Source organism: Scylla paramamosain, chromosome 39 (genome assembly GCF_035594125.1).
Source record: "Scylla paramamosain isolate STU-SP2022 chromosome 39, ASM3559412v1, whole genome shotgun sequence".
Lineage (NCBI taxonomy): Eukaryota > Metazoa > Arthropoda > Malacostraca > Decapoda > Portunidae > Scylla > Scylla paramamosain.
Window position 1 is genome coordinate 11,288,506 of NC_087189.1, and position 24,947 is coordinate 11,313,452.

The window sequence follows — 24,947 nt, forward strand, 5'->3', positions numbered from 1 at the left end:
TAGTTAGAACAGTCAGGAGGTTAGCGAGGAAAGCTAAGGGCAATTATGAATTAAAGGTACCCAGCCAGGCGAAGACGGACCCCAAGGAATTTTATCAGGTATACAGGACGAAGAATAAGGATACTGTAGGTCCATTAAAGGCACCAGATAGGGAGCTGGTTAGTTCTGGGGAGGAGGTTAGCAAAATTGTGAATAAGTATTTTTTAACTGTCTTCACCCAGGAAAACATGCAGGATATGCAGATAGTGAACAGGTGTTTAGAGCAGATGAGAATGAGAAGCTGACAGATATTTCCATAACTAGGGATATAGTGGAACAGGAGCTAGATAAACTAAAAGTTCAAGACACCAGGACCACATGAAATATATCCCAGAGTACTTAAGGAATGCAAAGAGGTTATTAGTGAGCCGTTAGTTTCTGTCTTTAGGAAATCACCTGAATCAGATGAGGTACCAGTAATGTGGAGGCAGGCTAATGTAGTACCCATCTTTAAGAAAGGAGATAAAACTTTAGCGTCTAATTATAGACCTGTCAGCTTAACTTCAGTTGTGGCTAAATTATTGGAGTCAATAATAGCGAGGAACATTAGGGAACATTTAGACAATTAGAATCAGTGCATAACTTGATAAATCAGTCACAGCATGGCTTCACAAAGGGAAAGTCTTGCCTGACAAACTTGTTAAGTTTTTACAGTAGAGTGTACGAGGCAGTAGATAATGGTGATAGTAGATTAGATAATGGTGACAGGTAGATTAATTAGGTCAGAATCGGATGCCATCGCCTTGCAGGCAGATTTCGATAGGATGAAAGAATGGACGGACAGATGGCAAAGGCAGTTTAATATCAACAAATGCAAAGTAGGTAGAGGAAACCCACACAATAGGTACACATTAAACAACCAAACTCTGGTAGGTACAGGGTACGAGAAAGATTTTGGAGTTATGAATTCCGTCTAGGAAAACAATGCATAAAGGCCAGAAACAGGGCAAATAGGGTACTAGGATTCATTTTTAGGAGTGTTAAAAGTAGAAGGCCGGAAGTAATATTAAAGTTATACTTGGCGCTGGTCAGACCTCATCTAGACTACGCTGTGCAGTTCTGGTCCCCACATTACAGGAAAGATATAGGTCTATTAGAATCAGTACAGAGGAGAATGACTAAAAGGATACAAGGGATGAGGAGTATTCCTTACGAGGCGAGATTGAAGTTGTTAAATTGACATTCTTCAGAGAGACGTAGGTTAAGAGGGGACCTGATAGAGGTCTTTAAGTGGTATAAGGGTTATAACAAGGGGGATGTAAGTAAAATTCTTAGAATCAGCAACCAGGATAGAACAAGAAATAGCGGGTTCAAGCTTGAAAGATTTAGGTTTAGGAAAGAGATAGCAAGAAATTGGTTCTCAAATAGAGTGGTAGATGAGTGGACCGGACTCAGTAATCATGTTGTTAGTGCTAGGACATTAGGGAGCTTTAAGAGAAAATTAGACGGGTTTATGGATTGGGATGATAGGTGAAAATAGTTAGGTATATTTCATACAGGGACTGCCACGTGTAAGCCTGGTCGCTTCTTGCAGCTTCCCTTATTTCTTATGTTCTTATGTTCTAATATCCATGCACTTGATAGAATAAGGCAAACATTTTCCGTAGACCTAATGAAAAGTGACGAATAATATCTGTAGATTTAAGAGAATGTGGCCAATGTCAAGTGTACACTTGATGAAATGCTGCAAACACTCTCCGTGGACTTAACAAACTCCGGCTAAAAGTCTCGGTACAGTCAATGACAGAGGGCAGATATTCTTTCTAGCTTTTAAGAAATACGGCAAATGTTTTCTATACACTTCATTTTCATAAACTTAATGTTCAGTGCCTCAAAAACTCAATTCCTCCATCTATTAACTCAACATAACCTTCCAGACAACTATCCCCTCTTCTTCAATGACACTCAACTGTCTCCCTCTTCTACACTGAACATCCTCGGTCTGCCCTTTACTTATGATCTGAACTGGAAACTTCACATCTCATCTCAAGCTAAAAACGCTTCTATTAATGTGTTTAGACACTTTAACAGAAACATAAGTATAAAAGATTTATCATTCTTTTCCTTTTCCCTCTTTCGGTGGAAGAAGACAACAATAAAAACCCAAATAAAACCTCGCATTAATTCAATTTTGGCCAGCTACTCCAAGCAAAAGGAAAAAATGACTTCTCATATACAGTGAAACTTTATATATATATATATATATATATATATATATATATATATATATATATATATATATATATATATATATATATATATATATATATATATATATATATATATATATATATTCAGACGTGGGCATGATCATGATCACTAATAAAAAAATCATAATCGTTGGCTGTGATTACGTAATCATAATCAAATCATAATCATATTTTTCTTGATAATAATCATTGACTAAAATTTGATTATTTTGATTATTTTTTTTTGTAATTTCCATAAAGCACTTCGCTTTCAAATCCAAGTATGTTAGGAAAGCTTAGCACCATCTCATGTTTTACTTGCTTGTCTCTCATGATGTACGAGTATCAGCCAAATGCACACAAAGCCTATACGTGTTTCAGCAGACTTCAAATGCACTACTGGTAAAAATGATTCCCGCCAGGCTGGTGTGGGAGTGCACAGCCACACGGTTAATTATGAAACATGTTGTCTGTTGTCTGTCAGTGTGTGTGTGTGTGTGTGTGTGTGTGTGTGTGTGTGTGTGTGTGTGTGTGTGTGTGTGTGTGTGTGTGTGTGTGTGTGTGTGTGTGTGTGTGTGTGTGTGTGTGTGTGTGTGTGTGTGTGTGTGTGTGTGTGTGTGTGTGTGTGTGTGTGTGTGTGTGTGTGTGTTGTTGTTGTTGTTGTACTGTATCACCCAACACATTTGTACATGCATATGCTGCTGGCTATGTACTGTAAGGCAAACAACACGTTTGTACATGCACACGCTGCTGGCTTATTTAAGGCAGACAGCTGGTAGACTCATCACTCCACTCCACTCCTCAACAAGTACATCTCTAGATCATCATGGGGAAACCAATGCTGGACCAGTATTGAAAAAGTCTTAACGAGGCAGAAATCAAAGTTTGTGCTCTCTAGAAAGACTGTGAGACAGACAGAGATGTTTCGCTCGTAACATTGCATATATAACAGCTAACTGGCAGCTCAAGACGCACGGGACGTAAACCACCGAAGATAGTCGGAAAGCTTAATGAAATTATATAATTAAGAATATTTACAAATAAAGCATTTCAATATGTAACAGGAACAAAATTACAAATAAATCTTGCTGCATCTTAATTTATCTGTACAGTAAGACATACAAATAAAAGATATATTTGAATCCTGACGTGAGCAGCAACATGCTAGACCAAACTGTTATCTGTACTCCTCAACAACCAAACTCCCCCACCGTGCCTCTCATTTTGAATAGTGAAACAGAAAAGCAGTAGCAAAAACAACCAACAGTCATTGACATTGTCCTAGTGTGCCGCCGCCATTATCTGTTAACCAGACCGTTGCTTTATAATGAAAAGTGTTTTTCTTTCTTAATGCAATGCCATATACGAGTATATGTGTGTGTATATTACACCAAAAAATTAAAATACAAATAGCAAGAAAACTCACTCCCACTCTCCCTTCAGGCTTCACGATAAATTTTCATATATATATATATATATATATATATATATATATATATATATATATATATATATATATATATATATATATATATATATATATATATATATATATATATATATATATATATATATATATATATATATATATATATATATATATATATATATATATATATATATATATATATATATATATATATATATATATATATATATATATATTTATATATAATTACCGCAATGTATTGAGTTGTTTCTACTCTGAGAAAGCTCATCCAGATGTCAAGGTGGATAGCAACGTGGAGGCAGTAACAACAGCAGCTGGTGGAGCCCTTGTTCCAATAACTGACTTTGGGATATCTATTACAAGGAAAAAATGGTGATCGCCGCCAAAAGGAAATGGACAAGTTACTCCTTCGCTTCATTGCCGGCTCTCTCCAACCTCTTTCAAGGGTTGAGGATGCTAACTTTCAAGCTCTTCTTAACAAGGCCCAGCCCAGCTACAGCAGCCCAAGCCGCAAGGAGCTCAGCAGCAAGCTTCTTCCTTCGCAAACTCAACAACTACAGGAACATCTCAATAAGAAGTTTTCTTCTGTTGGTTACGTCTGTGTTACAGTTGGCCTTTGGACAAACAGACAGATGCGGTCGTACATTGGGATCTGTCACAACTATCACAGACACACAAGTCAAAGATGATTACTACTCTCAAAAGCTCCATCAAGAAAACACTGAAGATCTATGAAGACAAGGCGATGTTTCAGCTGGCTTCACTCCTAGACCCACGCTTCAACATGGATTTGTGCCCAACACAACAAGTCATGTTCATCACATCCTTACTGAAGTCTAAAGTACATGAAATTATGTCCACTGCTACTGAAGAAAAGGTTTCCTTTCAGGAAAATAAGGAGGCCCCTACAAAGAAGTGCAGGCTGTTCAGATTCATGACACCATCAGCATCAACGAGCTCTTCCCTCTGTACATTAACATCAACTTTATCACAAGTACAATCCTACCTGAGTCAGCCAACAACAGAGGATGACAGTGACCCCCTTCTCTTCTGGGAACAGAATCAGTCACCATTACCTCAACTAGCTATACTGGCTCTCCGATATCTGTGTATCCCACCATCATCAGCTCCAGTTGAGACACTTTTCTCTCTTGCTGGGAAAGTCTTTCGTCCTGAACGATGCACAATGACCGATGTTCGCTTTGAGGAGTTGATGTTTATCAAGTGTAACCAACACTTAGTAAATTACACATTACATGACAAATAATCTAGCCTATAACAAATCATGTGTATAACAAGTTCTATATTTTTCAAAGAGAAATACTTTGTTTTCATTATTGCTGTGAAAGCCTGTGATCATGATTTGAAATAAATTCATAGAAGTAATGTATTATGTACTGTAAAGCAAACACAAATAAAACCTCTTGCACACTATGTATGTTTTTAATACCATTAGTTAGTAAGTGATTCAAACGGTTATGTTACTGTGCTCAAATATGGAACAGTGCACCTAATACATGTAGTTTGCTACCTGTTTAGGCATTGTACTTAATCATTGCTAATCATTATCTTTTTATAAATAATCACAGCGAGATGTGATTGCAATCATAATCTAATACAAATCATGCACAAAAAGACAAAAAAAAAAATAATCGTATTCAAAAATTACAAAAGTAAACTAATCATAATTTAATCACAATCAAAATAGTATTCCACACCATAATCAAAATCAAATCATAATCATTTTTTTAAATCATGCCCATGTCTGGCAGGTGTGGGATGAGCTTCCTCACTGAATATTAGTAGTGAGGTTTGTGTAGGATGTCATTTATCACTGAGTATTAAATATGTGAAGTGATTTGAATCGAAGTGTAATGTGAAGTGTTCCAGATATTTAATGGAATCAATTTGAGGGGAGATTAAACAATTCTCGTACTTTTTCGTTGTTGTCGGAAGTCGTCTATGGTCGTCTGAGTGTAAATATATGTCAATAATACAAATTAAGTAAAAATTATGAAAACTTAAACGCGTTCCCTTGAACCCACAAAAGCCAGTCTTAGAACGCCAGCAAGATCGTGCAGCATAGCAACGTGGCACTGGTGGCATTGGTGAGATTTATATTGTAAAGAATAATGTTGCAAAGATGATAGTGCATAGATTGACATTGCAAAGACAGATATTGCAGAATTTAGGATATTGCAAGAATAGGATGTGACAAATGTGACATGAGAGTTGTAATGATTTGTTGCAATTGATGTTGTAATTACTTGTTGTTGAGTTGCCTGCGAAATTTGGTGTTATACTGAAAAAATTTGTGAAAATTTTGAGTACTAAAGAAAATTTATGATAAAAGCAGTAAAGTTATTCATTCTGCGTCTGTGTTGCTCGCAAGTTGTCATCATACAAGCTCTCACCCCCATACTTTTTGTGGCTACCTTACTTGCCCAGATTAAAAACCATCTTGAAATATGTTCGGTGAGTTATATTGCTTGAGTGAGAAGGGAATTATGACCTCTTGTAATGGTCATCAGTTACTTGTTTCACCAGCGGCACACAAACAAATAGAGGGAGAAACACACAGGGAAACACACATATCAAGACAATAAAAATGTGCAGCATCTCATAGGTGTTGTCATCATAATCGGTATAAGAATGGCAATATTGTTGACTTCTAGACGGTAGTGATATATTAGTAGCTACTCGTAGATTGACCCACGGCAGGGAACACAGGAGCTACAGAGTTGTATAGGAGAAGATGGTAAGGATAAGATTTCATTATGAAACACCTAATCCTACAAATGGCAGATTCTGTTCGATGCCGAAAAATTAGTTGTTTAGAAACGTAAAGGAGAGGACTTACTAAGCAGAAATTTACAGAGAGAAGCAAGTGCGAGAAGACGATAAAATTAATGAAGGAAACATACGAGCCGAAAAATTAATATATAAGTAGTAGCTTTGATACAGAAGCGAGTGACTGAAATAAGGTTGAAAATTTCTGAAGGGTGGTACAAACTTGTATCATCATGAATAAAAAAACTATAAAAAAAAAAATAAAAAAAACAAGAAACGAGTTGTCCTCACAGCTGATGTGAGTACTTGATTTACAGAAAATGATGGTCTATGAAAATTGACATTGCTTGATATTTAGAAAATTGATAGTGGCAATGGTTAGTGATAAATGTAATGCAAGAAATATGTGAATTATATTGTTTAATAAGAGTCATGTTGAAATCCGAGATAAACGCGGAAGCGTATGTGTGATGTCCAGGCCTAAATAAGCCATAAATAGACTGGGTTGATAAGGCGACTGGAAATAAAAGCAAATGCTTGGAGTGAAGGCAAAAGAAATTTTTCAGTCTAGCATTAAGAAAACGCTCAGCCACGTAGTAAGACAGATAAAGGGGAGAATTAGGATATTGAAGTCACTGTAAAATACTGTGAGAGGTCATCGAGTGGGATAACACTAATGGAACAGTGCTAGCTTAGCTCATTCAACAGAAGGATTGTTAGCTAGACCTCACCTCAGTGACGAAATGCGAGTCTGATGAGGAGATAATTCAAGTTACCACTACAGCTTCTACTTATGTTTTTTTTATTAATTACAAAATTGCAGCTAAATTGAGTAAAAAGAGGAATTTAAGCATATAGTAAAAAAAAAAAAAGTATGAGAAGGCAAATAGATGTTAATGAAATGAATTCATAACTGTATATTCACAAAAAGTAGTAAACAAGTGACTGTACTGAAAGACGATGACATGCTGATCTGCCCTCTTGCAAAGTACAATGATATGTGATAAAAAATATTTATTGATATCGCGAGGAAAGGAGTGGGTTTTCAAAATAATAATGAGATAAGGTTGAAGACGTCTTAAAAGCGTGAGTTCGAGTGTGAAAATTAGATGTCAATAAATAGCGAGAATTGTCTATGTTAGAGTAGTTAAGAATGGGCACTGGAACAACTTTTGCAACCTGTGTAGCTCACACTCCAAATAAATACACAGTAAATTCGGCGATAACGATTTGCGGAGGATTGTGAGGATTATGGAAAAGCATCCTGATAAGTTAAGACATTGGTCAGAGTCTTAGATAACGCAGTACTATAATGATGCTCTACAAACTTCGTGTTGTTTGATAAATTGAAATTAGAAGTGTTTTACATAAAGGATAATGCAAGTGCATAATGCTGAAGCACACTAGTGCACCACTGAGAAAGCCCTCTGTTTCCTTGCTATTAATAACAATTTCAATAAACAGAATGCTGTGTTGGGTAACAGGTTGTTTTTCACGAAACTAGAGACTCCTGTAGTGGGTAGTGTCTACATTTAGATGGAAAATATAACATATCAAAGCGACACTGATGGCTGAAGCTGACATCAAGGTGAAGTACATTACCGGGCAAAAAATACATGATATTGTAGCGAGGTTATCATATGTGGATGAACATAAATAATGGAATATGATGGAGAGATTTCTCATGAAACCCAGAGGAAAGATATAAATTGATGCACGATATATATATATATATATATATATATATATATATATATATATATATATATATATATATATATATATATATATATATATATATATATATATATATATATATATATATGTGGAGATGTGAGATATATACTAAAGAGAAAAAAAAATGATGAAAAAAAAATCTATAGAAGCAGTTGACCAAATCATATTTTGAAACAAATGAAATTATTATGCGTTACATAAATGTGTAAGACAGATCGATGAAAATATAATGGAATTGTTATTAAGAATAATCGATATATAATTGATATATAGAACTGAAGGTGAGAAGGTTAAGAGTTGAGGATATGAATGTAAAATATTGAAGAGGTTTATTATGATAATAAAAAATGAAGTAGGTAAAAAAATACATATGTGGCTTACTGATGTGATTAACTTAATGGTGAGTATGCACAAGCTGAGTTAGATGAAGTTGAACGTTACGAAATATAACTGTGCATTATTTAGTTCTCGGAAACTGACGCGTCAGATTATGATATATTACCCTTGTATACTCCCAGGTTGTACCTAGCGAACTTGCACACTTCCTGCTGGCCGAGCAGCATGGCAGTGTTCTTTTTTTTCTTCAGGGAGGAAAGGAAAAAGAGGGAAGGAAAATTTTGCAAATCCTATCTGGGGATTAGTCTGTTCAGAAGGTTGGGGGACGCCACAGATGTATCGTTTCGACAAGTATTCAGGTGTGGAAAAGCTTGAGCGTATACATACGCAAGGATTTGCAATTTTGTACAAGTGAGCTCGAAAAAAAAAAAAAAAACTCATTTCAAGTAAAAAGAAAAAAAAAAAACATTGCACGCAACGCAGACTCAGATCATTTCATGCAAAATTGCCTTAGTGTTGTATATTCATAAAGCAAGGAAGGAAGGAGTTAATGTTAAATTTACAGTTAGTAAGCGATACGCTTGAAGTATTAACAAACGTTCATCTTGAACTAAAAGTCAAAACTTGCATCTTAAAGTGATTGAGAGAATATGAATGAAATTAAAATATTTGTGTTTATGCATAATGGGAAGTCATTACTTATATGGTTTGAAATAAGTATTGTTGTTCCCTCTACACTTTATTTGAGCGCAGAATGAAATGTTTATTCATCTAAGAGAGTAAAGATAGATGAGTTCACCTAAAGCTGATATGAGTGACTACATTACAAACTTGGGTTGCTACTTACAACTTTTAGAGAGATTCCCGCCGACACCTTTTCATGTCCGCAGGATGACCTCCCTTCCATTATTTCTTTATAAATTTAAGTGTTTTCTGACTGCATCACACTTCTAGTCATATTGAGAATACTCAGAACTGATTTTCCTGACTGATATCATGATATAACTGTTGTGGAAAATATGATTGATTGTTGAACTCTCCTCTTACTGGTCAAGATATTCAAAGTTATATTTTGTTTTCTCCACAAATGCTCTATTTTTAAACTCGGAACTTATGAATTTTGCTAACAGGTGCCTTCCCAGTAGTTATGGATGGGTACCTTTGTCTCTACACAATGTAAAGATAACCTGCAGTTCCTGATAAAAGCATCAGCCTGCCGGGACCCGGACTGGTACGTCTGGCTGTTGACAGTGCTGGCTGTTGGGGTCACCCTGATGTTCGTGGGCGAGGGGGAAGGCTCCCTCGCCCACGAACATCACGAACAACCACGAACACCTATGGCTCCCCTGGTTCCGGCAGCATGGAGCGTGCCTTCCAAACCCACACCCTGCACCACTTCCACGGATGAGGGAACGAACATCCAGCCAAGTAACCAACCGCGGGAGGACGCGCGATCATAAGGAGGGCATGTTGTAACCCAAGAAACAAGAAGAAATGCAACACGTAAGAAGAAAGAAGAATGAAACAAGAATGTAGAAATGGAGAATAAAAATAAACACGAAAGCAGGTACCAAGAAGCTACCACCACCCTTTTTCTTTTTTTTTATGTAGGAAAGATAGATAAGAGACGAGACGTGACCACCGAGGAGAACAACAAGATGCGGTGAGTCATCACAAGACTAACAGAGCCGCACATTAGCACCACATTACAAGAAGAGGTGGCTATCACTGAATTAGTATACGAGGAAACCAGAGGTCACCGGAAGCAGATGACGTGGACAACACAGACAGCCGGCACACCATAGGAATCGCCGCCACCTTCTTCCTGATTAGAAGATGCGTTTACCAAAGTTACTTGAGAATGAACCTTATTGAAAGTTAAGGGAAAATAAACTGTATGATCGAAGTATGAGAAGATAAATATAGTTACTTGAAAGTGGACCGTACGGAAAGTATAGGAAAATGAAACGTATGATCAAAGTATGAGAAAATAAATATAGTTACTCGAAAATTAACCTTATTCAAAGTTACAGGAAAATTAACTGTGTATGCACGTGTATGAGATGTAGGAGACGGGAATAGACAGAAGAAACAAGAGACAGAGAAACAAGGTAGACAGAGCTGTCAAGCCAGAGAGGGTCAAGATGGGCTAGCCGCCTGTCACAGTACCAGTAAGTAGCGCCAGACAGTTGTAATGCAGTCAGAGTAAAATGTTGGTGTTATTCATTGACAGAGAGGGATTGGGTACGTGTAGGATGTGTTTGTCATTGAATATTAGTTGCAATGTTTGTGTAGGATGTGATTTATCATTGAGTATTGAATATGTGAAGTGATTTGAATCAGTGAAGTGTTCCAGATATTTGATGGAATTTATTTGAAGAGATATGAAACAATTTTCGTTGTTTTTCGTTGTTGTCGGAAGTCGTTGTTGTCGGATATTAAATAAGAATTACAAAAAATTCAAAGCGTTCCTTTGAACCCACAAAAGCCACTCTTATAGATTAGGGACGCAACAAGATCGTGCAAAGTAGAAGCACGACAATGAAGACAAGAGCAAAAAAGTTCTCTGTGTCAGTATCAGGAAAAATGGTAAAATTTTGCTATTTTAGAGCAAAAATTATTCTAAAAGCCACAAAAAAATTGACATGAATAATGGACATTTTCTGTTGTTTTCCAATGAAAAGAGTTGGAAAATAAAACTTGCTTGTCAAAGAGGAAAATCGTGTTACATAGTGAATCAGTATCGTCTACATCGTGTTACCTAACAGTTTTTCTTACTTGTTTGTTTTATTTATTTTTCTCTCTCTCATATATATATTTTGGCATGCATAATTCTTAGCTACTGGTGGGTTTCCCTTCACTTATTTATTTCATCAGTGAGCTCTGTGAGTGTGTGTGTGTGTGTGTGTGTGTGTGTGTGTGTGTGTGTGTGTGTGTGTGTGTGTGTGTGTGTGTGTGTGTGTGTGTGGGTGTGTGTGTGTGTGTGTGTGTGTGTGTGTGTGTGTGTGTGTGTGGGTGTGTGTGTGTGTGTGTGTGTGTGTGTGTGTGTGTGTGTGTGTGTGGGTGTGTGTGTGTGTGTGTGTGTGTGTGTGTGTGTGTGTGTGGGTTCTGGGTCAAGCGTTTGTAGAGTGTATGGAGGAGGAGGAGGAGGAGGAGGAGGAATACAAAGGAAAAGCCAAACAGCAACAGACCTTTTAGTCCTTGCAAGGCTGTTTGGTAACTACTTCTAACTAGCTACAGGGAAGAGAGACAGGACAGCATAGCAGAAGGCTCCTCCCCACCCACCACTCCCTCTAGCTTGTGCTGGCATGGAAATAGTTGGGAAAAAGTACCATGCAGTATGGAAAAACTGACATGGAATTTTCATAGGAAAGAATGAAAGGAAGTTTTACTATCTACCCTACGGTGAACTCTATACGTCTATCTGAAAGTAAATACAATTTATTATAAAATATATCTGTAAAGTAAAAGTTTATTAGTGAATTTAGTAATTACTCGGAAAAGAGAGCTTGTTGGGGATTTGCTTTCAGATATTTGTCTATTTTATTTTTTTTAATGATTCAATAGAACTGCTGTTTACAATTTCTGCAGAAAATTTATTCCATATATTTACTATACAATTAAAGAAAAAATGTTTGGCCTAGTGGAATTTAAAACGTTTTGGTATAATCTTGAATCCATTATTTCTTGTTAGGTTAGAATGATCAATAGTAAAATATTTTTTTGCATCAATGTTACTATATCCTTTAAAGATTCTGAACACTTCAATTAGGTCTCCTCTTATCCTGCGCTTTGTTAAACTAAATAGTTTTAGTTCTTCCAGTCGTTCCTCATACGCATTATTACGCAATCTTGGAATCATCTTTGTGACTCTGCGCTGTATCTTCTCTAGTTTTTGAAGGTCTTTTTTTGTAGTATGGTGACCAAAACTGTACACAGTATTCTATATGAGGGCGCACCAGTAAGTTATATGAGGCAAGTATAAACTTTTCTGATTTAAATTCAAAGGTTCTTCCAATGAATCCTACTAACTTATGTGCCGTCTTTACTGTTTTTATGCAGTATTGACACGGCTTTAGGTCGTTTGACACAACGACACCAAGATCTTTTGCTTTATCAGGGCTTGACAGTTGCATGTTATTCATTACATGAATGGGAAGAGAGGGAGGAGAGGAGAAGGAGGAGGAGAAGAATGAGTAGGAGGAGAATGAGGAGGAGAAGGAGGAGGAAGAAGAGGAGGAAGAGGAGGAGGAAGAGGAGGAGGAGGAGGAGGAGGAGAAGGAGTAAGAACGAGGAGTGAGGACGAGGAGTGAGGAAAATGAAGAAAAGAGGGAGCAGAAGGACAGCAAGAACAAAGGAAAAACAAGAAGCGACACACAAACACACACACACACACACACACACACACACACACACACACACACACACACACACAAAACAAAAAACAAATTAATTAATTAATTAACTATTTAATGAAAAAATAAAAATTTTGTGGATATCTATCAACGAGAGAGAGAGAGAGAGAGAGAGAGAGAGAGAGAGAGAGAGAGAGAGAGAGAGAGAGAGAGAGAGCAGTGGGGGTAAGTGATGGTGGTTGTGAGTGGGATGAAGGGTTGATGCTGTGTTTCTCTATATACTTTTTCTTTTCTTTTCCTTCTTCGTCTTTTTCTTATTCCTGTAATTTTGTAGTGAGCAACAGATGGTGCTGCGACACATCTCATGAAATGATTCTTCCACTCAGAATATTTAACCAAAGCATGTTACACTAAACGAAGAAAACACTACATGCATATATACAAAATAAAGCATTGAGGTTAATCAGTGTTGTTCAAAATAATGACCATCCTGTGTCCTCAGGTCACAATGATCCAGCTCCTGCTCTTCTTGCTTCCTCACTGATGCACGTAAGGGTCACGGCTCGTTTTCTTCCCTTGGATGTGTAAACGTGGAACTGAACTTACACAGTGACACGAGAATGTCACAGTGTAAGTCATTTTAGCTGACCCCAAAACTAAACGTCAGTTACGTTGTGTGAATTGTTAACTGTGTCGAGGTTTTCCAAGGCTCTAAATGGCTGTCAGACCGTGGTGGCGTGAAAATGTTAGTGGGATATTAGTGCACAGGTGCTCGTGTATCGATAGAGACTGAGATATCAGAGATAACTGACTGAGAGAAATTAATATTTAGACAATTAAATATACTGAATCATATAAATGTATTATATCTATTGTTTTGAAGTGAGTGTTCATGATTGCAGTGTTGGTTTGGCAAAAATTAAATATCATTAATGGAAAGGGTGCATCTCTGTTGCCGGTGAAAAATAATCTTAATTCTTTACCTTCTTTCATTCTTGTCTCTGATTGGCTAAAGTAATTATCACATTCTAGAACCAAGGTCTTTCATTGGCCCATCTGGTGGGTGCCAAAGTGCTTTAGCTCCAAGCTGCTGAGTGGCTGCAGAAGCGACCGCTGAGGTATACTAACAGTCAGATCAGGTTTTCAGTAAGACTGGCCAATGCCTGGATTTTCTACAGAAGATTTTGGCGCATTGCTGAATAATACAAGATTCAACAAGAAGAACAAGAAACAACAGTCAATGGACGCTCACGAGACCCTCGGTGAGAAGAACACGGAGAAAATGAAACAGACCAAGCACCACAGCAAGAGGAGGAGCTTGGAAAACCTCCAAGACTGCACCGGTCATAAGAAAACAAACACTGAAGGGGTTATGGAACCCAAAAAGCAGAGGAATAACTTAAAAACCAAGACGCGGATGAGGATGGAATATTTGTATCCGATTATAGACCCCAACAAGAAGAGGAAGAAGCAGGACATGGAGGGCGATGAAAACCAGAACAAGAAGACCAAGAAAGACACGGAGGACCACGAGAAGCAGTACAAGAACACGAAGAAGGACACAGACGACCACGAGAAGCAGGACAGAAAGACGAAGAGGGGCACGGAGGACCACAAGAACCAAGACAAGAAGAGGAAGAAGGACACGAAGGATCACGAGAAGCAGGAAGAGAAAAGCAAGGACAAGGAACATCACGAGAACCAACACAAAAACACCAAGGGAGAAGGCAGGAAAAACCGAAGGAAAGGGTGGAATATGGAGTGCTGTAAACGGATTAAGGACTGCATCAAGAAATGGAACAAGAAGGATAATGAAGACTACGAGGAACAGGCCAAAAAGAGCAGCACGGAGAAACGTGAGAGCCAGGCCAAGAAGAGGAAAGGTAAGAGTATTGAAGACCATGATAGCCAGGCCAAGAAGAGAAAGGGGCAGGGCAAAGAGGACCATGACACCCAGGTCACGAAGAAGTTGCACGACAAGGAGAAACATGACAGTCAGGCCAAGAAAAGAAAGAGGCAGGACAAGGAGGAAGATGACACCCAGGCCAAGAAAGTGAAGAGGCAGGACAAGGACAAACATGACACACAGGCCAAGAAAAGGAAGAGGCAGGACAAAGAGGAACATGAAACCCAGGCGAAAAAGTGGAAGGGGGAAGAGAAAGAGCCAAAGAAGAGGAGGCCGCTGGAGAATTATAAGCGTATCCTTGATCACCTCAGGAAGAGGGGAGGGCGGGACAGCAGCAACGTGCTGAAGCTGAAGGTGGAGGCCGAAAGAGTCAAAAAGAAGAGGAGTGTGAGCGAGTACTGCCGTGTTCATCTTGAGGAAGGACACATGACGGATGCGACCGTGCGCGGCCATCCATGTCTTGTCTTTTTTGACACCGGCGCCTCAGCCAGCATCATGTTCCTGTCACTGGCTAAGAGAGCGGGCCTCCTCACGGGCCGCGAGAAGACAGAAAAAATACTCTTCTCTACCTGGAATGGCATCCTGTTGCTGGACGTGATCATGCTCGACGAGGTACTGTTGGTGCTGAAGGACGGCCTTGCGGTCAATACGCCCATGTTGGTGTTTCCAAAGGAGGCGGAGATCACCTCTCGCAACGACGTGATAGTGCTGTCCATGAGCCGCCTGCAGGAGGCTGAGATGCGGCAGGACTTCCATCACGACGGTAGCAGCACCCTGTTCCTGCGTCACCCGGAACGTCTGCGGCGGAGACCTCAGCCAGGGCGCGAAGGGAAAGTGTTCGCGTTTGCCGCACAAGCACAAGGCGTCGAGGAGCCGCTGATGGTGCTGCTGGACACATGCTCTACTATACCATTCTCTATCACCAAGATCGGCCGGTACAACGTGCGGTGCAGGACAGGAAGCGAGACTGCGCTGCCGACACGAGTCATTCTGCAGTTTGGCAGCGGCACACTCACAGTGCAGATGAACACCAACCAGGGGGTTAACGACTTCGACTTTGTGTTTGGACGACCGCTGCTCTGTAAATTACGAGCAGCAATAGATTATGTTGATTCGACCATGACGTTGAAGCTCAACAGAAAACAATTCTGCCTCGACATCTTCCCTCACTGAGCGAGCCGCCCTCCAGCGTCCCCTCTCCCCTCTTTTTTTTTTTTTTTTTGTACTTATTTTATTTTATTTTTTATTTTAATTTTTTTTTTTATGTATCATGGAGATCAGCAGAAGGAAAAAAAAATATTAAAAAGCCTGCACAAATGTAGCTCACAAAAAGAAAATAGGAGTAGTGACCTAGGTACAGAAATAATGTGGATTAAGGACATTAGACAAAGTGTTCCGGATTAAGGATGTTAAATGAAGAAAATAGTCTGGATTAAGGATAGTGGATTAAGAAAATATTATTATTATTATTATTGTGCAGAAATTCACAATAATAATAGTACATTAACGGAAAAGTGTGGATTAAGGATAATGGATTAGGAAAATAGTTAGAATTAAGGATAGTGGATTAGAAAAAAAACTTTGAATTAAAAATACTGGATTAGAAAAATAGTCAGAATGAAGGCTAGTGGACTAAGAAAATAGTATCGATTAAGGATACTGAATTAAGAAAATAGCCGAAATTAAAGATAGTACATTAAGAAAATACTCTTGATTAAGAAAAGAGGATTAAAAATACTCGAGATTAACGAAAGAGGATTAAAAACAGTCTGGATTAACGATAATGGATTAAGAAAGTAGTCTCCATTAACACTTAAACTGCGGACAAAAAATAAACATCATGCACGGCGAAAATCTAAATGCAGAAGTAAATAATGAATGAGGAGATTGTGATGTGAAATACTACAGCACATGGAAGTGGTACAGAAAATATTAGGGCAACACAAGGAACTCAAAAAGCGCGCCAAAATTTCACTTGTCAGGTAGAATGATGACGACAGGAGAAAGCTCTCGCTCACTCTCGCTCTGGCTCCGGCTGTCGCTCTCTCTTCTCCTCTCTCCTTTCCGTTCCTTTCTCTTCTCTCATCTCTCCTCTTCTCTCCTCTCTTCTCTCCTCTCCTGTCCTCTCCTCTCTCCTCTCCTCTCTTCTCCTCCCTCCTCTCCTCTCCTCTCCTTTTTCCTCTCCTCTCCTCTCCTCTCCTTTACTCTCTCCTCTTCTCTCCTCTCCACTTTTCTCTCCTCTCCTCTCCTCTCCTCTCTTCTCTCCTCTCCTCTCTCCTCTTCTCTCCTTTCTCCTCTCTTCTCCTCTCCTCTCCCTTCTTTTCTCCTCTCCTCTTCTCCTCTCTCCTCTCTCCTTTCTCCTCTCCTCTTTCCTCTTTTCTCCTCTCCTCTTTCCTCTTTTCTCCTCTCCTCTCTCTTTTTTTCTCTTCTCCTCTGCTCTCTTCTTTTCTTTCCTCTCCTCTTTTCTCTCCTCTTTTTTTTCTCTCATTTCTTCTCTTATCTTTTCTCCTCTCTTCCTCTCTCTCCTTTCCTCTTCTCTCTCCTCTCCTATCTCCTCTCCTCTTTTCTCCCTTTTCTTTTATCTTATCTCCTCTCCTCTCCTCTCCTCTCATATCCTCTTTCCTTTCCTGTTTTCTTTCTCTTCTCTTCTCTTCTCTTCTCTTTTCTTCTCTCCTCTCCTCTCCTCTCCTCTTCTCTTTTCTTCTTTCTTCTTCTCTTCTCTTCTCTCCTCATAACTTCTCTTAACTTTTCTCCTCTTCACTCCTCTTATCTTCTCTTCCCCTTCCTTGCCTTCATATTAAATGACATTTTCTCTCTCTTCTCTTCTCTTCTCTCCCCTTCTCTCATCTCCTCTCTTCTCCTGTCCTCTCCTCCCCTCTCCTCTCCTTTCTCCTCTCTTCTCCTCTCCTCTCTTCTCCTCTCCTCTCCTCTCCTCTCCTCTCTCCTCTCCTTTTCTCTTCCTCTCTCCTTTCCTCTCCCCTCTCCTCTTTTCGACTCTCCATTTTCCTCTACCCTCTCCTCTCCTCTCCTCTCCTCTCTTCTCTTCTCTCCTCCTCTTTCCTCTCATCTCTCCACTTTTTTCTACTGTTTTCTCTCCTCTCCTCTCTTCTCTTCTTTCCTATCCTCTCCTTTAATCGAATCTCTCATCTCCTCTCTTCTTTTCTCTCTCTCCTTTTCTCTTCTCTTCTCTTCTTCTTCTCTCCTCTCCTCTCCTCTTTTATTCTCTTCTCTTCTCTTCTCTTCTCTTCTTCTTCTCTTCTCTCCTCTCCTCTCCTTTACTCTCATCTTCTCTCCTCTTTTTTGTCCTCTTTTCTCTGTCTTCTCTAGAATCCTCTCCTCTCCTCTCCTCTCCTCTCCTCTCGTCTCCTTTCTTCTCCCGTTCTCTTCTCTTCTCTCCTCTCATCTACTCTTTTCTACTATAGTTAGTGCTTTCTCTTTTTCTTGTCTTCTTTTCTGTTTGATTCCGAGAGAGAGAGAGAGAGAGAGAGAGAGAGAGAGAGAGAGAGAGAGAGAGAGAGAGAGAGAGAGAGAGAGAGAGAGAGAGAGAGAGAGAGAGAGAGAGAGAGAGAGAGAGAGAGAGAGAGAGAGAGAGAGAGAGAGAGAGAGAGAGAGAGAGAGAGAGAGAGAGAGAGAGAGAGAGAGAGAGAGAGAGAGAGAGAGAGAGAGAGAGAGAGAGAGAGAGAGAGAGAGAGAGAGAGAGAGAGAGAGAGAGAGAGAGAGAGAGAGAGAGAGAGAGAGAGAGAGAGAGAGAGAGAGAGAGAGAGAGAGAGAGAGAGAGAGAGAGAGAGAGAGAGAGAGAGAGAGAGAGAGAGAGAGAGAGAGAGAGAGAGAGAGAGAGAGAGAGAGAGAGAGAGAGAGAGAGAGAGAGAGAGAGAGAGAGAGAGAGAGAGAGAGAGAGAGAGAGAGAGCGAGAGAGAGCCTTCTCCTGCCCAGAGCCATCATTCTCCGGCAAGTCAAATCTTGGCGTGCTTTTTGGAGTTTGTTAAGTTTGCTGTAATACATAATGTACCACTTTCATGTGCTGTAACATTTCACATCACCGTCTTGTCATTCATTACACTGTATACCTTTGTATTTAGATTTTCGCCTTGTATTATGATGTCTCTTTCTGTCCCCAATTTAAGGATTAAAGATAGTGGATTAAGAAAGTAGTCTGGATTAAGAATAAAGGATGGATAAAAGAAATAGTCAGTATTAGGGATATCAAATTACGGAAATAGTATGGATTAAGGATAGTACATTATGAAAAGTCTACATTTAAATAAATTAAATAAATTGTCTTGATTAAGGATGATTTAGGAAATATTCTGGATCAAGGACACTGGACTAAATAAATAATCTGGATTAAAGATACTGGATGAAATAATTGACTAGATTAAGGACTGCAGATTAAGAAAATAGCCTGAATTAAGGACAGTAGATTGAGAAGGCATTGTTGATTAAGGACAGTGAATTAAGGACATTCCTTGGATGAAGGTCATTACGTTAAGAAAAGAGCTTACACTAAGAATTATATACAAAACAGTATTCAGGGACGAGGGACTGAAATGTTCCTTAAAGGAGCAAAGGCTGTGCTTATATATAGATATATAATTATTATATTATTATTTCTTATGAGAGTCTGAAACTAGGGTCCACATTCTTGTCTGCTGTGTGCTGGTGACCTGTTGATTAAATATTAACCTTGATATAAAATAACATATAAGGAGCAAGCTTTTAATACTGCCACATAACTTGCCTAGAAATATTCTCCGTTGATCATTTATTTCAATTCAGCAATAGCTATGATATACTTTTTTTTCAAAACTTCTTTGGTCACTGACACAAATTTTGCAGATAAACCAACAGACCTAAAAACATTTTTAATTAATTTTGAACACTTCAACAAGGCATTGTGCATTGCATAAGACTGAATGAATCACTGTTCAAGTAACAAAATATTGTGTTTGTCATTCCTATAAGTTGTTGGAAATGCTGCACCGGCTGTCAGTGACAAGAACGAGAACGGTAGCGTAAACATCGACGGCAAAGGAAGCAACAGCAAAAAACGAGTGCAATAAAACCAGCAACAACAACAACAACAACAACAACAACAACAAAACACAACCCTTACAATCACATTAGCAGGAATAATAAAGAGTACAAACATGCAATAACACCAAACAAGAACAACAACAACTACAACAACAACAACTACAACAAGCAAAAACAATCATAAAAGAGTAACATCCACACCGCAGCATTTCAACACCAGGAAAAGACAAAAAAAAAGACTGTTAAAAAGAAAAAAGAAAAAGAAAAAGACAATAAGAATGAAAAAAATATATATATAATGACAGGCAGATGCGGGTGAGTATAAGGTCTGGGATAAAGTGTGTCATGTTAACGCCAGTAAAAAAAAGATGGCTGCGACAGCTAAATCTTCCTTTCTACCCCGCATATACGCACCACGAACGCCACTACCACCACCAGTGCCACCACCACCACCATCACCACGACCACCAACACAAGAACGACCACAGCCATAACACGAGACTGACATAGGTTGGCGGCATATGGGGTTGCAAAAAAAAAAAAAAGAATGAAAGAAAGAATATATATATATATATATATATATATATATATATATATATATATATATATATATATATATATATATATATATATATATATATATATATATTAGTAATGTTGTTCTGCTTCAGCAACATATTTTGGTACCTCAGAAACTCAAAATCACTCATAATACACGTTTCTCGAATTATCTTTTCGTTTCTTCCATATAGGGAACTCTGCATGCTTTTTTTGGCGTTTTTTTTTTTTCTACATCGAAAGCTCAAAAAAAAAATAAATAAATACTTTTTTTTTTGTAATGTCATTATATTTCTCAAAAAAAAAAAGTGTGTTTTGCATGCGTTTTAGCGTTTCGGTACGTAAGAAGTTCAAAAGCACACAAAAGACTCGTCTTTCGTAATGATCTTTTGTGTTCCCATAACAGATGATTTCCAAGCTTTTTAGCGTATTGATACCTATCACGCTCAAAAATATTCAAAAGACTCATTTCTGATAATGTCGTTTCGTATCCTCTTATAGATGAATTTGGATGCATCTTATCCTTTTTGCACCTAATAATGTGAAAAAAAAAAACTCAAAATACTCCTTTTTGGTAATTAAGTTGTGTTTCTCGATATAGATTGCTGTTCATGCGTTTCAGAATCTGGTGCCTAAAAAAATAAAAAAACTCTCATAACATATTTCTTGTAATATCTTTTCGTTTCCCCGTATTGAGAACTTTGCATGAATATTGGCATTTTTCTACTTGAAAAGCTCAAAAATACTGAAATAAAATGTTTTGTGATAGAGTTATACTGTTTCTCCATAAAGATTTTGTGTGTGTGTGTGTGTGTGTGTGTGTTATTGTTTTGGTACTTACGTAGCTCCCAAAAAAAATAGAAAAAGAGACGTTTTTAATAATGTTGTTTTATTTTCCTATATAGTGTGCTTTCGATGATTTTTATCGTTTTGGTGCCCAGCACGCTCATAAACACTCAAAAGACGCGTTTCTGTAAATTTCTTTTCCTTTCCTCATATTGGGTGCTTTGCTTGCATTTTGGCGTTTTGGTACCTATCAATGTGACACTCAAAATTCACGTTTTTGTTAATGTTGTTTTGTTTCGCCTAATAGAGTGTGATTTCTGCGTTTTCACGTTTTCGCACCTAAAAAGATCAAAACACAAAATAGACGTTTCTCGTAATGTTTTGCTTTTTTTTTTTCCATATATGATACTTTACATTCATTTTGGCGTTTTTGTACGTAACAATTTCAAAAGCACTCAAAATATTTGTTCTTGGTATTGTTATTGTAATTATTATTGTTATTATATTATTCTTTTTCTCGATAAAGGGTATTTTGCATGCGTTTTAGCGTTTTGATACGTAAATAGTTCAAAACACTGAAAAGTGACTTTTTTTGCTTTTCTGTTCTTGTTGTTGTTTTTCTATATAGGGTGCTTCTTTTTTTTCCGTTTTGGTGCCTAGCAGGCTCATAAACACCGAAAAGATACGTTTATGGAAATATCGTTTCCTTTCCTCATTTTGGGTGCTTTGCATGCATTTGGGCGTTTTGGTACCTAACAATGTGAAATACACTCAAAATACTCTTTTTTTTTACGTTGCTTTTGTATTTCCATACAGAGTGCTATCCATGCCTTTTAGCGTTTTAATATGTAAGCTCAAAAACGCTCTTAATACATGTTTCTCTTAACGTCTTTTTGTTTCCCCATATAGAGTACTTAAGATGCAACTTGACGTTTTTTTTTTTTTCTGAATAGCAAGCTCTAAAACACTATTTTTTTTATGTTATTATTATTTTGGCATCTATTTTTCTTTTATCGTTTAGGGAAGTAAAGAGCTCATTAACATTAAAAAAAGACGTTTTTTTTGGTAATGTTATGTTGTTTTCCCATATATAGTAATTTCCATTTCCGTTTATAAACACTCAAAATACACGTTTCTGAAAATCTCGCTTCCTTTCCCCATATAGGGTGCTTTGAATGCATTTTGGCGTGTTTCTTATTATCAATGTGAAACATTGTGAAACAATAATGTGAAACACACTTAAAATACACGTTTTTTTTTGTTCATTTTTATTCGGTTTCTTCATATACAGTGGTATTATGCGTTTTTGCATAATCAAAAATACTCATAATACACGTTCCTCTTAATGTCCTTTTCGATTCTCCATATAGTGTACTTTCCATGTATTTTGGCGCTTTTGTACGTAGACCTTGATCAAGACCACTGAATATACAGGTAAAGCTTTTATTTTTCTCAATAAAGAAATTTTTGCCTGCGGTTTAGGTTTTTGACACGTAATAACCTAAAAAAAAAAAACACTAAAAAAAAAATTCGTTTTTCTTTCGTATTTTGTTTCCCCTTATTGGGAGATTTCCAAGCTTTGTAGCGATTTGGTGCCTAACACGCTCATAAACACTGACAAGCCAGGTTTTTTAAAATAACTTTTCTTTTCATAATATAGGATGTTTTGCATGGATTTTGGCGCTTTCGCTAACTGCGATTCGTGCGTTTTAGAGTTCTGGTATATAAAAATCTCATAAACACTCCTAATACCCGTATCTCGTAATGTTCTTTCACTTCCCTATATAGGGTACTTTCCATGCATTTTCGCGATTTTGTACGTAACAAGTTAAAAACACTGAAAATACTTGTTTTTGGTCTTTCTCAATACAGGTTGTTTTGTATGCGTTTTAGCGTTTTGGTACGTAAGTAGTTAAAAAATACTCAACAGACACGTATTTGTTAATATTGTTTTCTTTCCTCATATAGGAAGCTTTCAGTTTTTTTTTTTTTCTTTTGTGTGTGTTTTGGTACCTTATACGCAGATAAACACTGAAAAGTCACGTTTCTGGAAATCTCGTTTCCTTTTCTCCATATAGGGTGTTCTTACCTAATAACGTAAAATACATACATTTTCGTTAAAAACTTTCGTTTCCTCTTACTGGTTACTTTGCATGTATTTTTCTGTTTTTTTTTTTAACGTTATGTCAAAAATTCTCAAAATACATGTTTTTCGGTCATGTTTTTTTTTTTCTTTTCCTTCATAAAGGGTGTTTTTCATGCGTTCTAGCGTTTCGGTCCGTAAAAAGATGAAAAAAAATTCAAAATACACTTTTTTTCGGTAAAGTTGTTTTCTACTCTCATATCAGGTGCTTTTCATGTTTTTTTTTAGTGTTTTGATGCCTCATAAACACTCAAAAGACAGGTTTCTGTTATTTTCGTTTTCTTTTCCCATATATTATGCAAAAATGCATTGCATACATTTTTGTGTCATAGTACTCAAAATGTGAAATATACTGTCTTGTTTCTCCATATATAGTAATATTCATGCATTTTAGCGTTTCAGTACCTAAGAAGCTCAATCACACTCATAATAAATATTTTTCGTAATAATTTTTCGGTTCCCCCTATACTGTAGTTTCCATGCAGTATGGCTTTTTTTTTTTTTTTGTACGCAACAATCTCAAAACACTCAAAATAGTTGTTTTTGTTAATGTTATTCTTTATCTCTATACAGGGTGTTTTGTATGCCTTTTTATCATTTTGATAAGTAAGTAGCTCAAAACACTCAAAAAGACACGATTTTGGTTATCTTGTGTTGTTTCCCCCTATATATGGTGCTTTCTTTCCATGCTTTTTATCGTTTTAATGTCTAACATGCTCATAAACACTGAAAAGACAAGTTTCTGGATTTATCGTTTCTTTTCTTCATATATTGTGCTTTGCATGCATTTTGGTGTTAAGATACTTAACAAAGGTGAAATACACTAAAAATACGCCTTTATATTCGTGATTTTTTTTCTCTCCATTTTGATTGCTATTTATGTGTTTTAGCGTGTTGGTACCAAGGAAGCTCAAAAACACTTAATACACGTTTCTTGAAATGTTTTTTCCTGTCCCCTTATAGGGTACTTTGCATGCATGTGTGTGTTTTTCTACGTAACAAGCTAAAAAATTTCTCAAAATATTTATTTATTTTTTTTTTTTTGTAATGTTATTCTGTTTCTCCATGAAGAAAGTTTTGCATGCGTTTGAGTTTTTTTGGTACGTAAAACAATCAATAACACTCAGAACACGTTTTTGGTAATGTTTTCTATCATACTATTGTGTTTTCCATGCTTGTTAAGGTTTTGTTCCTAGCACACACAAAAACAGTCAAAAGACACGTTTCTGGAAATCTCGTTTCCGTTCCCCATATAGGGTGCTTTGCATGCATTTTAGTATTTTGGTAGCTAACAATGGGAAATAGAATAAAATACAAATTTTTGCTCATACTGTTTTGTTTCTCCATATAGAACGCTATTCATGCGTTTTATTTTTTTACCTAAGCTGAAAACAGTAGTAATACACGTTCCTCGTAATTTCATTTTGCTTTCCCATATAGGGTACTTTCCATGCATTTTAGCCTTTTTGTATATAATAAGCTCAAATTTTTTTTGTAATGTTCTTCTCTTTCTCTAAAAAGTGTGCATGCTTTTTAGTGTTTTGGTACATAGTAAGCTCAAACCGCGACGGTTCATGGGCCTACTCCACATGAACAAGGAACTGTGTAACTTTGAAGAAGTGTC

The 24,947-nt window shown here is 37.4% G+C and overlaps 1 pseudogene; it reads right to left on the reverse strand.

Annotated features, from left to right (window-relative positions):
- Positions 1–17,092: 17,092 nt before the first annotated feature.
- Positions 17,093–20,328, reverse strand: LOC135092307 (uncharacterized; annotated as a pseudogene).
- Between the last annotated feature and the right edge of the window lie 4,619 nt (positions 20,329–24,947).